Consider the following 14803-nt stretch of genomic DNA (forward strand, 5'->3'; position numbering starts at 1 on the left):
GATGGATGGATGGAGGGAAGGAGGGATTGATGTAAGGATGGGTGGATGAATGGGTGGATGAGTGGATAGGTGGATGAGTGGATGGATGGATGGATGGATGCATGGATGGATGAGTGGATGGGTGGAGGGGTGGATGGATAAATGAATGGATGGGTGGATGGGTGGATGGGTGGATGATTGGATGGGCAGATGGGTGGGTGGGTGGGTGGATGGGTAAATGAATGGATGGGTGGATGGATGGATGGTTGAGTGGGTGGATGGTTGAATGGAGGAGTGGACAGATGGGAGGTTGTTTGCCCTTTGGTCTCACCCTTGCATCACTAGGCCTGGGGGAAACTGGAGGGGCAAATGCCGTGGTTGTTAATTTCAAAGGCACTCTTAGCTGAACAATCCTGTTGGCCAGAAGTGTGCAGACTGGTGCAGACGGCTGGGCTAGCGCAATTGCTCTCCAGCAATTTCCATGCCAGTTGCCAGGTGAGATTTTCTTACTACTCATTCCCTGGCTTGGAAATCTGGAAAAACAAGCATGTTGTACTTGCGCCTACAGGACAGCAGCCTCCCAAACCACAACAGGCATCCCAACTGGCACCCCACACGCCCCAGCCACCCTGGGCAGGCCACTCTGGACACCCGCCCGAGGAGGGAGCCGTGCCTTGCAGGCCCAGGATGGTGGGTCAGGTTTTCACACTCAGCTCAGACAAGAATTAAATTTATGACAGAGTTTGTTTAAAGGAGGAAGGAGCAATAAAGTGTGACACCCAGGGGTGATGAGCAGAGAACTCCACGGGAGACACAAAACAGGTACTGACAAATGTGTGACGCGTTATTTAAAATTCCCCTGGCTGACAGATCAGGCTGTGGAGAGGGCCAGACGCCTCTTGGAGGAGATGAAAAGAGTTCATTTCCTTCCTCTAGATAAACACGCCAGCAGGCAGATCCTTCCATGATGACAAATGGCTTCCTCCTGCCACCAGGGGCGGGGGGGGGGGGGGGCGGGGGGGTGGCGGTCACGCCTCACGATGGGCCAGAACTTGTGGCCCATCAGAGGCCCAGAGAGGAGCAGTGGCAGGAAGATGCGCCTGCGTCAGAATTCCGGGGACCAGGATGCTGCTCAACTCACTCCAGACCCCCCACGATTCTCAAAATACAGGAAGACCCAGAGGGATGGGGGATGCAGCCATGACATCCTGCCCGGCCCAGGGCTGTGAGATTTCAGGGCCTCCCAGGACAGGCTGGATTTCAGAAGGAAAGATGTGGGGGCAGGGAGGCGGTTTCTCCATCCTACGGGGACAGGAGGACGGCGTGAGTCCCTCCCTTCGGGAGTGGGGATCCAGCTCACCAGGAATACGGACTGGCTTTGGATGAAGTCCGAGGACCCCGTCTGGTGGGGAGACAGTCACCGCTCTTCAGACAAGCATGGCTGGCCAGCCCGGGCGGTTTCGGGAGGAAATTGTTCTGAAGGCTAAGCAGAGCCTGGAGCAATCCACCGCAACAGGGCTTTCAAACAAAGTCCCAACGAGGTTATTTATAACAGGCCAAATTGCCGGCGTGTGCACTGCCTCCCGGGGCTGGAGGACAGGAAGGAGGCGGGGCCCCAGCTCGAGGCTCACAGCGAGGCATCTGCGGCCTCCATCTGTCCTCAACATCCGAGATGCATTTGTGGTTTCCTGTCCTCATGCTCACCTGGGGGTGGGCGGAAGGCAGGAGAGAGGCCCGGGTCTTAAGGAAAGCTCCCTTCCTCCTGAGGCAGGAGTCCAGCCTGCTGGGCCCTCACTGCTCGCTGGGAGCCGACTCTCCAACATGGTCCAGCTCCCTGTCGGCTGTGAGGAGGGGGCGAGAGTGTCTGTGGGAGCCTGAGGAGGGATGAATCCCTGATAGATGCTACGTCACGGATGACCCTCAAAAACCTCACGCTGGGTGAAAGTAACCAGGCTCGAAGGATCAGAGCTCGCACGATGCCGTTTATAGGAAATATCCAGAACAGGTAAACCCACAGAGACCCCACCAGGATCGTTGGTTGCCAGACTCGTGGGGGAAATGGGGAGTGGCTGCTTGCTGGAAACGGGGGTTCCCTTTGGGGCGGTGAAAGTGTGTTAGAACTTGATGGAGGTGGTGGTCAATGCCGCGGAATTGTTCGCCTTAGGATGGTTAATTTTATGCCATGACATTTTATGTCAGGCGACGTTTCTGCTGTGGGTCCAAGTCTTACCCTCCCTGCTAGACAGCCAGCTTCCCGGAGACAGGGGTGCATCTGTCTCAACTCATTGTCCTCTGCAGCCGGGGACAGATCCCAGGCCCCAGACGGACCACGTCAGCCTCTCCCGGGGACGCCTGCTGAAAATACAGATTCCTCAGCTCTCTTGCCTGAGATTCAGCATCGGTGCCACTGAGAGGGGGCCTGGAGCTCTGCATTTTAGCAAGTGCCTCTAGTGACTGGGATCCAGGGCCCTGTTCGGGGACCTCTGCCCTCCACCCCTGCAGTGGGCGTTGGGAAAGGGGTCTGGAGGGGGCGAGGCGTCTGCTTGGACTTTGGTTGAGCAGACGGGCTGTGCCCTGTCACCTGGGCTGGCTGCACGGGGGACGAAGGAGACTTCGTTTCAGGATGGGCTTCGCTTCCTTGACACCCAGCGGGACCCATCCTTCCCCAACAGGAAATGATCCCAGTGGGAACCCAAGGGCAAAAATGAGCGCTGTTTAAGAAACTTGTCATGGTTTTTTTTTTTTTAATATGAAAAGAATGATGGCAGCCTTTCCACGAAGGAGTAATAAGATTAAGGGATTTACAAGGGACGGCTGGTGATGTGTACACACTGCCCAAGAAGAGAAATCTCTCACCCCTGAGAGGAGGAGAGGAGCCGACGTGGGGAGCCTGCGAGGCCAAGCTCGCCCTGGAGCCTCGCTCGGGGATTTCGAAGTCGACTTTGGTGTGTCGGTACCATAACTACCAGGCCTCACCCACGCCAGGCCTCGCGGGCCCTTCGCACCCACCGTCCAGCTTGGTGCTCCTGCAGCTCTGGGGGACGAGAGGAGCTAAGACCGAGGCTGGCTGGTTGGGGATGAGCCCTGGCCTCTCCTGGACGCACAGCCAGTCTTCACATCCCAGCTCCCCTTGGGGTTAGTGGGGTTCGGGCATATGGGTGGAAACGGCCCAAGCTTGGCCCATAGGAACCTCCTTTGCCATCCCCTGTCTGCCGAGGATCCTGGAGGAAGACTCTGAAGCCCTAAGAGGACCACAAGCTGGAAGGAGCCTGGATCCCCGAATGACTTTGTGGAGCAGCATCCTCCTCCCCACCCACCTGCACTGGATGCGATGTGCGTGAGAAGGCAACCTTTATTGGGCCAGGCCGCTGGCATTTGGGGTCATTGATCACAGCGGTTATCTCACCCCTGGGCACTAATGATCGCAGAGACGATGAATCGGGCCACACATGGTGCTGAGCACTTTCCGTGCGTTCACACATTTAATGCGCACCCGAGAAAACACAGCCCGTGGGGGCAGGGGCTGGAGGAGGCATGTAAATGACCCCGGGCCACACGGCCAGGACCCGGCAAGGCTAGTCCCAAAGCCCCCGACCCTGACCCCCCAGTTCCCCCATTAGAGGAGAAAAGTGAGATTCAGAAAGGTCAAAGGAACACAGCCAAGGTCCCCAGCTGGTGATTCTGGGGGAGCGGGCACTTGAACCACTGTGTCTGCCTCCAGAGCCTGCGCTCCCCACCAATTTGCTGTTCTGATGAGGGGGATAGGGGGAGAGGCTATGGGGGCCCCAGCCCTGGGTGCCCTGTGGGGGTCTCAGAGTGGGGCAGCCGGCCTCCCTCCTTCCATGGGCCAACCTGGGGTCTCTGGGGGCCATCCCACTTCCAGCAGGGCTGGGGGCAGGGGTCCCAAGAACCAGGCCCCTCTCCACCGCCAGTGTGGGTTCCACCTGCAGCCGGGTCTGGGGACCCCTCACTCCGGGTGCTCCAGCTCTGGCCCCCAGCTCAGCAGGATGCCCCCATGCCCCACAGAACCACATGCTGCACACTCAGCCGGCTTCCTCCAGGGTCCACAGCCGGCCAGTCAGGTAAAGACTCACCTGTCCGTCTTGGCACCAGACCACTAGGGAGCACAGCCCCTCACCCCAGCGCTGCTCATCTCAGCCGCACCCCTCAGACGCCAGCCGCAGCCCACTTCAGCAAAAGGGGCATTGGCAGGATGGAAACCCCGGGGCCTCCAGACCCCCGGGCCAGCGGGACCTCTCAGGGGCCCAGGACCAGGCCCCCCTACAGGATTCCCTCTGCACCTCAAGTTCCCGCTTCTCCTGCCTGCCACCTGCCTCGCCTCTCTCCACGTCTGGGGGCACACAGCCCGTGCCAAGTTCCTGACGCCTCTGCCTGGAACGCTCTTCCTGAGCCCCAGATGCCCTCAGGCCTCTGCTCAGCCACCTCCAAGAAACTCCCGGCCTCCCCATGCACTGCGGGCCCCTCCCCTCACCGGACTCCATCACTCCCTCACTGCCCCCCAACCTGCACATTATCTGTTTATTCGTCTGGTGTCCCCCTGCCCCCATACATGAGCCCTTCAAGGCCAGGCACCTGGTGCATGCGACGCTTCGATGTGGCCACACTACTTGGCCCCTGGGACAGAAAAGCAGGTGCCCGGCATCCATTGTCTGAAAGAACAAAACCATTAACATCGCCACAATTCTCATCACCCTTCTTACTGTCTCCCTCCACGGCACAAGGGCCTGGGAGGGGCTCCGGGCGCACGGCACACACAGGGCTCCGGGCCACGCCTGGCAGGATGGCCGGGTGGTTAGGGGCAGCAGGAGGAGGGGGTACTCTGGGTGGGCTCCTGGCTCCCTGGGTGTGGTCTGCCGTCCATCCAGCAGAGGCCCCCAGGGCTGGGCCTTGAGCAGGCGGCTGAGCCTCTAATGATGATTTTGAAGGCCTGAGGCTTTGTCAGCTGCCGATAAAGCTGCCTGGCTTCGTATGTGGCTTCATGCAGCTCTCACAGGGGTCCAAGCAGTGAAGGGGGCCCTGCCTGACTCTTCCAAGGGCCCCGAGCCTCCTGGTCCTCACATCCGGTAGGGACAAGGCCCAGTGGCCAGCACCAGGCAAGGCTGGGTCCCCAGGGTCCCGAGGAGGCCGGCAGACCATCCCAGCACAGGACCTCGTCCCCAGAAACACCCTTCCTCGTCACCCAGGACCTGGTGTACTGCCGCTTCTTTGGGGGACCGTCCCAGACAGGCTTTCCCATCCTCCTCTCCCTGCCTCCCCTTCATCTGCCACCCTCCAGACTCGCGGGCCCTCTGCGCTCGCACCCTAGGCCTGCACCCGCGGGCTTCCCTCTGCACACGGTGCTCCCTGCCCCACCCTCACAGGGTGGCCCACCTCTCAGCCTTCCAGTCTGGCCTTAAATGTCACCCCGAGGAGACGCCGTCCCGACCCCCTCTCCCCGGGCACCTCCCTGTCCCTCTCTATCTCTGCCTCTCACACCACACCTCGCTGCAGGCTTCGCACCTCGTTTTCTTGCGGACAGGGTTGTGGATGGGGCTGTGGTGCTGGAATGCTGCCCTCCCCCATAAAGATATGTCCACAACCTAGTCCCCTGGACCTGTCAGTGTGACCTTATTTGGAAAAAGGATCTTTGCAGATGTAATTAAGTTAAGGATCCTGAGATGAGGTCATCCTGCATTTAGGGTGGGCCCTAAACCCCATGACTGTGTCCTTATAAGAGACAGAAGAGGGAGATTTGAGACCAGACACATGGGGCAGAGGCCCCGTGAAGACAGAGGCGGAGACTGGAGGGCTGCGGCCACAGCCCAGGGACAGCTGGAGCCCCAGAAGCTGGACGAGGCGGGAAGGACACTCCCCTGGAGCCTGTGGAGGGAGCGCAGCCCTGCGACACCTCGATTTCAGACTCGTGGAAGGCACCTGGCAAGTGAGAGGATCTGGAATTTAAGTTGTATCAGCTTCATGAAAAAGCCACATCTGCGGACAGTGACGGGCCAGCAAGGTGACATCTGACAGGGCTTTCTGAAGCCGAGATCAGGGGAAAATAAAGTCCTTGCCCTGGTGGGACCCCAGGAGGCCGATCCGTTCATTAAGCCAGTTCCTGGGGCCGCCAGGGTGGCCGCCGCCCTGAGGTGTCGTTGCAGGACCCGGCACGCGGAAAGATCCCGCGGTGCGCCCGGCCTCCCTCGGTGCGGCCCTCACCTCGGTGACGTGCACTTGGTTTCTGGGTCTGGCTGGCCCCAGACCGTGAGCACCGTTACCCAGACGCCCAGCAGCCAGCCCGGGCTACAGGCGGAGCGGATGCAGGGGCAGTGAGAGAAACAGAGAGTGGGAGGGGGATGAGGGCTGGTCAGGAATCCCATGGAGGGGCCCAGGGCAGGGGTGCCCCTCTGGGGGAGCAGCTGCTGCGAGGCCTCCAGTCCCCTGGGTTAAGGACCAGCCCCCTGTGCTGCCCCCCACACTGAGAGGGGCTCAGAGTTATGCGCATGGCATTTGCGTGCAAGGGGCTCAACCTCTGCAGGTTAATTTAAACTGATGAACCTTAAAACCGGAGACAGCGTACACCTGCTGGAAGGCTGTGTCTGCTTCCAGCGCCCGCACCTCCCCATGCAGGAGACACGCCTGCATCTGCACACCTGAGCCCACACACCTGAGCCTACACACCTGAGCCTGCACACCTGAGCCCAAATACCTGAACCCACATACCTGCACCTGTGCACCTGCACACCTGAGCCCATGCACCTGAGCCCGCACACCTGAGTCTGCTCACCTGTGCCTGCACACCTGAGCCCACACACCTGAGCCTGCACACCTGAGCCTGCACACCTGACCCTCCATACCTGGGCCGGCCTATCTGTGCCTGTGCACCTGCACCTCCACACCTTAGCCTGCACACCGGAGCCCACGCACATGAGCCTGCACACCTGAGCCTGCTCACCTGAGCCCAAACACCTGAGCCTGGACACCTGAACCTCCACACCTGCGTCTGCACAGCTGCGCCTGTGCGCCTGCACCTGCACACCTTGGCCCACACACCTGAGCCTGCACACCTGAGCGAGCACACCTGACCCTGCGTACCTTACCCTATGCACCTGAGCTTGAGCACCTGAGCCCACACACCTGAGCCTACACACCTACGCCTGTGCACCTGCATCTGCTCACCTGCACCTGCACACCTGAGCCTGCGCACCTCAGCCTGAACACCTGGGCTTGGGGAAGAAGCAGAGAGGTGAGACTGCTGGGTCCCCAGCTCAGCCTGGACCTGCTCCCGGTTCTCAGACGGCCCCTCGGTTTCCTCGTCAGCACGACACAGAGATGTGTAGGCCCAGAGCTCTGGGTTCAAGCACAGTTTGGGGCAGGGGGGCACCTAATGGAGGACACAGATTAACCTGGAGTCGGAGTGGCCAGGTGGAGGATCCTGGGCAGCAGGAAGACCCCCACCTGACCTCCCCTTGTCCTTCCCCTGCTGAGCGGCTTAAAGGCCAAGTGACTAAGATATCTCTGGGCGAGGTCCCTTCTCCCCAGAGCTTCTATTTCCTGAAAGGGACAGTGTACTGGGTGGCCAAAAGACTAGACGAATGACACAAGACCCTCCTGAAAAATATTCATTTTTGCTGGATTTTTCCTTCTTTTAGCATTTGGGGGCAAAGTGGGCCGCTGGCCACCAGCCCTCGCAGGTCAGCATGCTGGGTCCAGACGCCTCATCCAGGCCTCACCTGAGCTGGCCAGACCCTCTCGCGGCATCCACAGCAGGCACCCCGCTACCCCAGCCTCTGTGCCGGGCCGGGAGCGGGGCCAGCCGGGCGGGGGTGGTCTGACCCTTCTAGGCTGTTTAATAACATTGGCTTGTTGCCTTTATGGCCAGCTCTCTCTCTTTCTCATGCAAGACTTTGTTGAGATCTGACAGGGGTTTTAAGGCAAAGTTGAGAGATTGTGAATAAACAGTTCAGCTCTGTCTTCAGCTCTGTAGCTTTGCCTGATTCTTATGACCCTGGGAAGGAATGTTTAAAGCAATAAATGGTAAGATGTAAGCTGTGCGGTTTGATCCCTGAGTCCTGTTGATCCTAAGCAGCCCTGAGACCCATCCCCCACTGCCCACTCCCTCCCACCCCCGACGTTCTGGGACCGGGCCACGTGCCCCCAGCTCCCAGACCACCGCAACAGCTGGGCAGACGGCCTGCACCTCCGTTCTCGCCCCTTCTAGTCCACTCTAGCCCACCAGCAGCCAGGAAATGACTGGGGCGTGTTTGGGTCTGCCAAGAGCCAGAAGCAAAGACGGGATTTGACAAAGAAGAGATGTATTGAGGGAGAGAGCAAGAGAAAGTGCAAAGAGGCATCAGGCCACGATGCGGGGCTGACACCTATGGAAGGAGAGAAGGAAGACGGGGGGCGGGGGGGGGCGGGTGGGGGACCAGGCAGAAGGAATCTCAAACGGCAGCGCCCTCCGAGAAAGGCTGAGCGAGGCTGACGCTGGAAGGAAAAAGGCAGTTGAACTCGCTAAAATTGATCAAGAAAAAAGGGAGAATAAACATGCACACATACACAAGATAAGAAAATACAAAGAGAGAAATATCGACAGCAAATGACCAGAACCATAGGAACACGCTTTGAGCAACTCTGTGCAAAGAAATCTATGAACTTGGGTGAAACGGCTTCTTTCTAAGAAAATGTAAATTATAGAACTTAACCCCAGAAGAGACAGAAAAAAGAAGATGACCCAATTAACGTTAAAAATTAATGAAGTTCTTAACTAGATGCCTCTACGCTGTGCAAAAACTGTAGCGGCCATGCGGTTCCACGTGGGAATTCTAACACGGTTTTAGGGAAAATGTCATTCCAATACCATTTAAACTGTTGCAGACTGTGGAAAGAGAAGTAAGCTTTCAAAAATTGTTAGAACAGACTGGTGCGACACTGATACAGAATTCAATAAAGACAGGACAAAATTTTGAAAACCACAGACCGATCTCTCTTAAGAATATCAACGCAAGAACCTGAAATAGAATCTTACCAAACACTACAAATCCTTGTGAGTATAGATGCAAAAACCCTCAAGGAAACACTGGCAAACCGAATCCAGCAACATAAAAGAAGGGGCCGGCCCCGTGGCCGAGTGGTCAAGTTTGCGCACTCTGCTTTGGCGGCCCAGGGTTTCACCGGTTCGGATCCTGGGCACAGACATGGCACCACTCATCGGGCCATGCTGAGGTGGCGTCCCACATGCCACAACCAGAAGCACCTACAACTAGAATATACAACTATGTATGGGGTGGGGGGTTGGGGAGAAGAAGAAGGAAAAAAGAAAGATTGGCAACAAATGTTAGCTCAGGTGCCAATCTTAAAAAAAAGATCTGTTAAAAAAAAAAAAGAAGTGCAGAATCTCAAAAAAAAAAAAAAAAAACATATAAAAAGGTTATGTACTCTGACCACATGACGTTTATCCCAGGAATGCCAGGTTGGTTTGATATGTGAAAATCAATCAACGTAATATACCATATTGTTAGAATAAAAGATGAAAAATACAAGCTCATCTCAATAGATGTGGGAAGAGCATTTAACAAAATCTAACATTCTTTCGTGACGAAAACAGTCAACAAAGCAGGACTAGAACAGAACTTGCTCAACTGATAAGGGCATCTGTGAAAAATTCGCATCTGACACCAACTTAATGGTGAAAGACTGGATGTTTTCCACTAAGCTCAGGAGCAAGATAAAGGTGTCTGCTCTCATCATTTCTACTGAATGTTATACTGCAGGTCCTAGCCTGGACAATCAGGCAAGGGAGAGAAATAAAAGGCATCCAGATTAGAAAAGAAGAAGTGAAACCATCGCCATTCACAGATGATTTGATCTTATATATAGAAAATAGGAAGGAATCCACTGAAAACGCTATTTGAGTCAATAATTGAGTTCATCAATGTGGCAGGAAATAAGACCAATATACAAAACGTCTGTTGTATTTCTACGTACCAGAAACGAACAATCTGAAAATAAAATTGGGAAAACAACCCCTTTTGTAATAGCATCAAGAAGAGTAAAATACTTAGGAAGAAATTTTAAGAAAAGTAGTGCGAGATAAACATTGAAAACTGTAAAACGTTGTTGACATGTACGAAATAAAAGATCTAAATAAATGGAAATGGAATGGTTCACACATGGGAAGACGTAGCTGTGTAAAGACGTAATATTCCCCAAATCGAACTGCAGATTTGATGCAATTCCTATCGAAATCCAAGCTGGGCTTTGTTGTTTTTTGGTTTTTGCTTTGCTGAGGAAGATTGGCCCTGAGCTAACATCCGTTGCCAATCTTCCTCTTTTTTTTTCTTTTTGCTGTGGGCCACCACCACAGCACGGCTGCTAACAGATGAGTGGTGTGCGTCTGTGCCCAGGATCTGAACCCGGGCCACCAAAGCAGAGCTTGCCAGTCTTAACCACTAAGCCACCAGGGCTGGCCCCAAGCTGTGTTTTTTGCACATTGACAAGCTGATTCTAACACTCATATGGATCCAGAATAGCCAAAATAACCTTGAAAAAGAACAAAGTTGGAGGGCTCACACTTCCTGATTTGAAACTTGCCACAAGCTACAGTCATAAGACAGGGTGGCCCTGATGTGCGAGCAGACTTGCAGGTCAACGGAACCAAATGGAGTCCAGAAATAAGCCCTCACACTTACAGCCAGTTGATTCGTGACAAAGGTGCCAAAACCATTTAATGGGAAAAGAACAGTGTTTTCAGCAAACGGTCCTGGAACAACTGGATAGCCATGTGCAAAAGAATTCAGTTAAACCCCTTCCTTACACCATAAACAAAAATCAACTGACCCTGGGTCACAGATCTAATTGTAAGAGCTAAAATGATAAATCTCCTAAAATAAAATGTAGGACTGAATCTCCCTGATGCTGAGTTAGGCAAAGCCTTCTTGGACAAACACCAAAAGCAGAAGCCATGAAAGAAAAAAAATGGATAGATTGGACCCCACCAAAATCAAAAACTTTTGTGCTGCAAACAACATCACCAAGAAAACGGAAGCACAGCTTACAGAATGGGAGAAAAAGATTTGTAAATCATATATCCGATAAGAAACCTATTTCTAGAATATATAAAGAACTCTTACCGCTCAACAATAACGAGACCAAGAATTCCATTTAGAAACGGGCGAGGTAATTGAACAGACGTTTCTCCAAAGAAGATAGACAAGTGACTGATAAGAAAAGATGCTTAATATCGTGAGTCCTTAGAGAAATGCCAATTAAAACCGCAATGAGAAGCAACCTCACAGTCACTGGAAAGGCTCAAATTTACAAAACAGACAGTAACAAGTGTCAGTGAGGATGTGCGGCAATCGGAGTCCTCATCCATGGCTGCTGGGAACGCAGAATGGGGCAGCCACTTTGGAAAAAAAACCTGCACATGCATTATTCATAATAACACAAATCAGAAATCACCCAAATGTCCATCAATTGCTAAAATGGAATATTACTCAGTCATGAAAAGGAATGGAGTACTGATATGTGCTACGGTATACATGAAGCTCAAAATCATTGTGCTCAGTGAAAGAAGCCAGTCTTAAAAGACCCCAGATTATGTGATTCCATTTGATCTGGAATACCTACAGAGCCGCAAATCTACAGAGCCAGAAAAAGATCAGTGGTTGCCTGTGGTTGGGGTAGGGTAGGAATAGGGAATGACTGCTAATTAGGACCAGGTTTCCCTTTGAGGTGATGAAAGTATGTTAAAACTAGATTGTGGTCACTTTGTGAATATTACTCTAAATGGGTAAATGTTATGTCATTTGAGTTATCTCTCAATAAAGCCATAAAAAGAAAAAAAAAACAGGGAAGATTTTTAAAATTTTTTCTAGAGTAGACAAGGCCTTCTACATATGAAAAAAAAAATCCATGAGCTATACAAAAATCCTAATCTTTTAGTGGCAAAAATACCACAATGTCAAAAGAAACTAACTATAAAATATTTGCCACTCATATCATAGATTAGGAGCTAATTTCCTTCATAAATAAAGAGCACTTATGAATCAACAAGAAAATGTAGTCATCAATCTAGGTCAGGTTATGCTGCAGTAACAAAACAACCCCCAAATTCCACGGCTTAAAACCACAACGGTTTGTTTGTAGCTCATGACACATGTTCATCTAGGGTGCGTGGACATCCTGGGCTCCTCATAGTTTGTCAGGGACCATCTCTAATGTTGACATTAGACACACAAGGTGACACACAAACTGTCCTTTACAACCTATGGTCCAGTACCAACCCCGTGGCTAGAAAGCACGGCTTTCCAAATGTCCCCAGACGGGACACGAACCAGAACCGTTCAGCCAGCAGCACGAATAAGGATCACAAGGAAAGACCACCTTTCCAGTGGAAAAGTGGGCAAAGAACGTGCACAGAGACCTCACAGAAAAGGGCTAGAAATTATTCCCGCACAGGTGGAAGGTCCTCCCCGTGAGTCCCAGGTGGAGAATTGCAGACGAAAAGGACGCGTCTTCCCCTGTCGGAGATTCATGGACAGCGCAGAGCTGCGGAGGGTCAGGCCTCTCGTCTCTCGTTCGTCACTGCTCTGACAAGCGTGACTCTGCCCGGCTTCCACGGGGGTCCGCCGCACAGGGTCTGGCCGCTTGACCGAGAGGCTCCACCGCCAGGAACTTATCCTTTTTCGTTTTTTTTTTTTTTTTTTTTTTGCCTTACCCCTGGATCTCTGCCAAACAGTCATAACAGTAAAAGGTCACAACCATGTCCTCACCGTCCCTGTTATCAAAAGTTCGCTTACTCGCTTTTCCTCCAATGACTGTCAGGCACCTACAACGACGCGCTACACTTAAAGTTTTCGGAATCTTTCGCCTCCTTTTCTGACCTGACCCCAGGCACGTCCCCAAGACACACACGCCTTTCCCAGCGAGGGAGCAGCCCGTCACAAGCCTGGCGCCCACAGGGCAGGGGGCAGAGCGGGCAGGGCATGGGCCGTGGCCTCTCCCGGGAAGGAGAAGCGGCTTATAGAGAAAATGCAGATGCTCCAGCCCAGCGGCCTCCGAACGCCCGGGGGGTTTGTGTTGAAAGTTCAGAGTTCACGTCCCTGAAAGGTCAGCCCATCTGTTTTCAGGCCCCGCTTGCTGCCCCAGGAGCGACTTCTGGACCTTCTGAGCAGCCATCCCCCCAGCCTGGCAAGAGCCAAGTTCTCTCAAATGCCATAAAACTCAATGTAAACAACTCAGCGGCCCAAACCGCGGGTGTCCCTGGTCCCCCCGACGTTGCTAGGATATTATCTCCGCCGGGAAGTCTCCCCGCCAAGTGTGAAGACCCACGGCGTGTTCCGCAGCAGAGAAAGTGGACGTGTCTGCAAAGAATGAACGCGCCGTGCTCCCAGCCGGCCCTCCCCGGGGTGTCCGGCCCTTCTGGGTGCAGTAGGACGTGGCAGGGCTGGCTTCCCTGACTTCTGGGGTCGGCCCAGCTGTGGGATCCTGGGGGAAGGACCCCAAGCTGTCCCCTTGCACTGCCTACTCCCTACCCTGTGTGCTGTAAGAGTGGACCCCCCAGGCCTGGGAGACACCGTGGGACGACCAAGGCCAGGGTACTGGACAGACTCCAAGACTCATTATAATGCACAGCCACCCTGGGCCGTATTTCCGGCCGCAGTGTGGGAATGGGGCATGACCGAGGCAGCGATCCCAGGATTTGCCATTTCTCATGTTGATGGTTGTCAGCTTCCTTCCCCCAGAGACAGAGAAGTAAGAAGTCCAGATGAACACAGGCTGGGGACCTGGGATGCCCAGGGAGAGATAAGGGTGCCCAACAGAGAAGTCACACGCTCCCAGGCTGGGCCTGATCCCAAGGCCCCAGAAGGGGCCCCTCCCTCTCCCAGCTTCTCCCTCGGACGGATGGGCGTTAACCCACCTCGGGGTCACTCCTCAGGGCCTTTGCACATGCTATACCATTGGGCTGGTCTGTCCTGGCCCACTCCAAAGCCGCTCCCAGGGGGCAGAGCCAGCTTCTTGTAGTAGAGGCTGCCCTCTGTGACCCCCGGGAGAGCAGGGACCACACTGAGCTGTGACAGCCCCCATCTGTGACGAGCCATTCCCTCGGTCTTTCAATTCTTCCTCCTCTTTATACGCCAAAAGCAGCAGCCCAGGGCCCACAGCAACTCTTGATTAAAGATGGACAAATAGTGGGCAGTGCCCTCAGCCCAGAGGGCCCAAAGCGAGAGCCAGAGTCACTGGGACCACAGGAGGCCCAAGACCAACCCAGCACTGAGGCCGGGCTGGGCTTCCCCCGCAGGCTGGGTTCTCACTATTGGCATTTGGAGCCGGAACATTCTTTGTGGTGGGGCCTGTCCTGTGCTCTGTAAGTCCTTGGGTGGCATCCTTGGCCTCTACCCACTAGATGCCAGTAGCACTGCCACTTCCAGCTGTGACAGCCAAAAATGTCTCCAGACATCACCGAGAGGCCCCTGGGGGGCAAAATCAGGGCCCCATTGAGAAGCACTGCCCCAGGGCAGCCCACCCATCCCCAGGGAGGCCCCCAGGAAGGAGGGAGGGAGAGAAGAGGCTCCATCTGGATGTCAGACTCAGCCTCCCCATGCTCAGGGCTGGCTGCACTCAACCAGGATGGGGACGCTCAGGGGCGGGGACCCGGGCGGGGCCAGTGCACCGTCTCAGAGCAGGTGTGAATGCCGGCCGTGGCCCCACCCGCTGTGACTTGGGCCTGCGAAGGGATAATTCGAACAAAATCACTCAGAAAATAAAAAAACCTCTACTGCAAAGAGCTGCAGAGGGGCCAGAGGCAGGGCTGGCCCAACAA

The 14803-nt window shown here is 54.5% G+C and overlaps 1 long non-coding RNA gene across 1 annotated transcript; it reads left to right on the plus strand.

Annotated features, from left to right (window-relative positions):
• Positions 1–1631: 1631 nt before the first annotated feature.
• Positions 1632–6068, plus strand: LOC139074393 (uncharacterized). Its single transcript, XR_011523977.1, has 2 exons — positions 1632–1984; positions 2737–6068. It is a non-coding gene; the product is annotated as an uncharacterized lncRNA (long non-coding RNA).
• Positions 6069–14803: the final 8735 nt, after the last annotated feature.

This window comes from Equus przewalskii, chromosome 11, assembly GCF_037783145.1.
Source record: "Equus przewalskii isolate Varuska chromosome 11, EquPr2, whole genome shotgun sequence".
In the NCBI taxonomy this organism is placed as follows: Eukaryota; Metazoa; Chordata; class Mammalia; order Perissodactyla; family Equidae; genus Equus; species Equus przewalskii.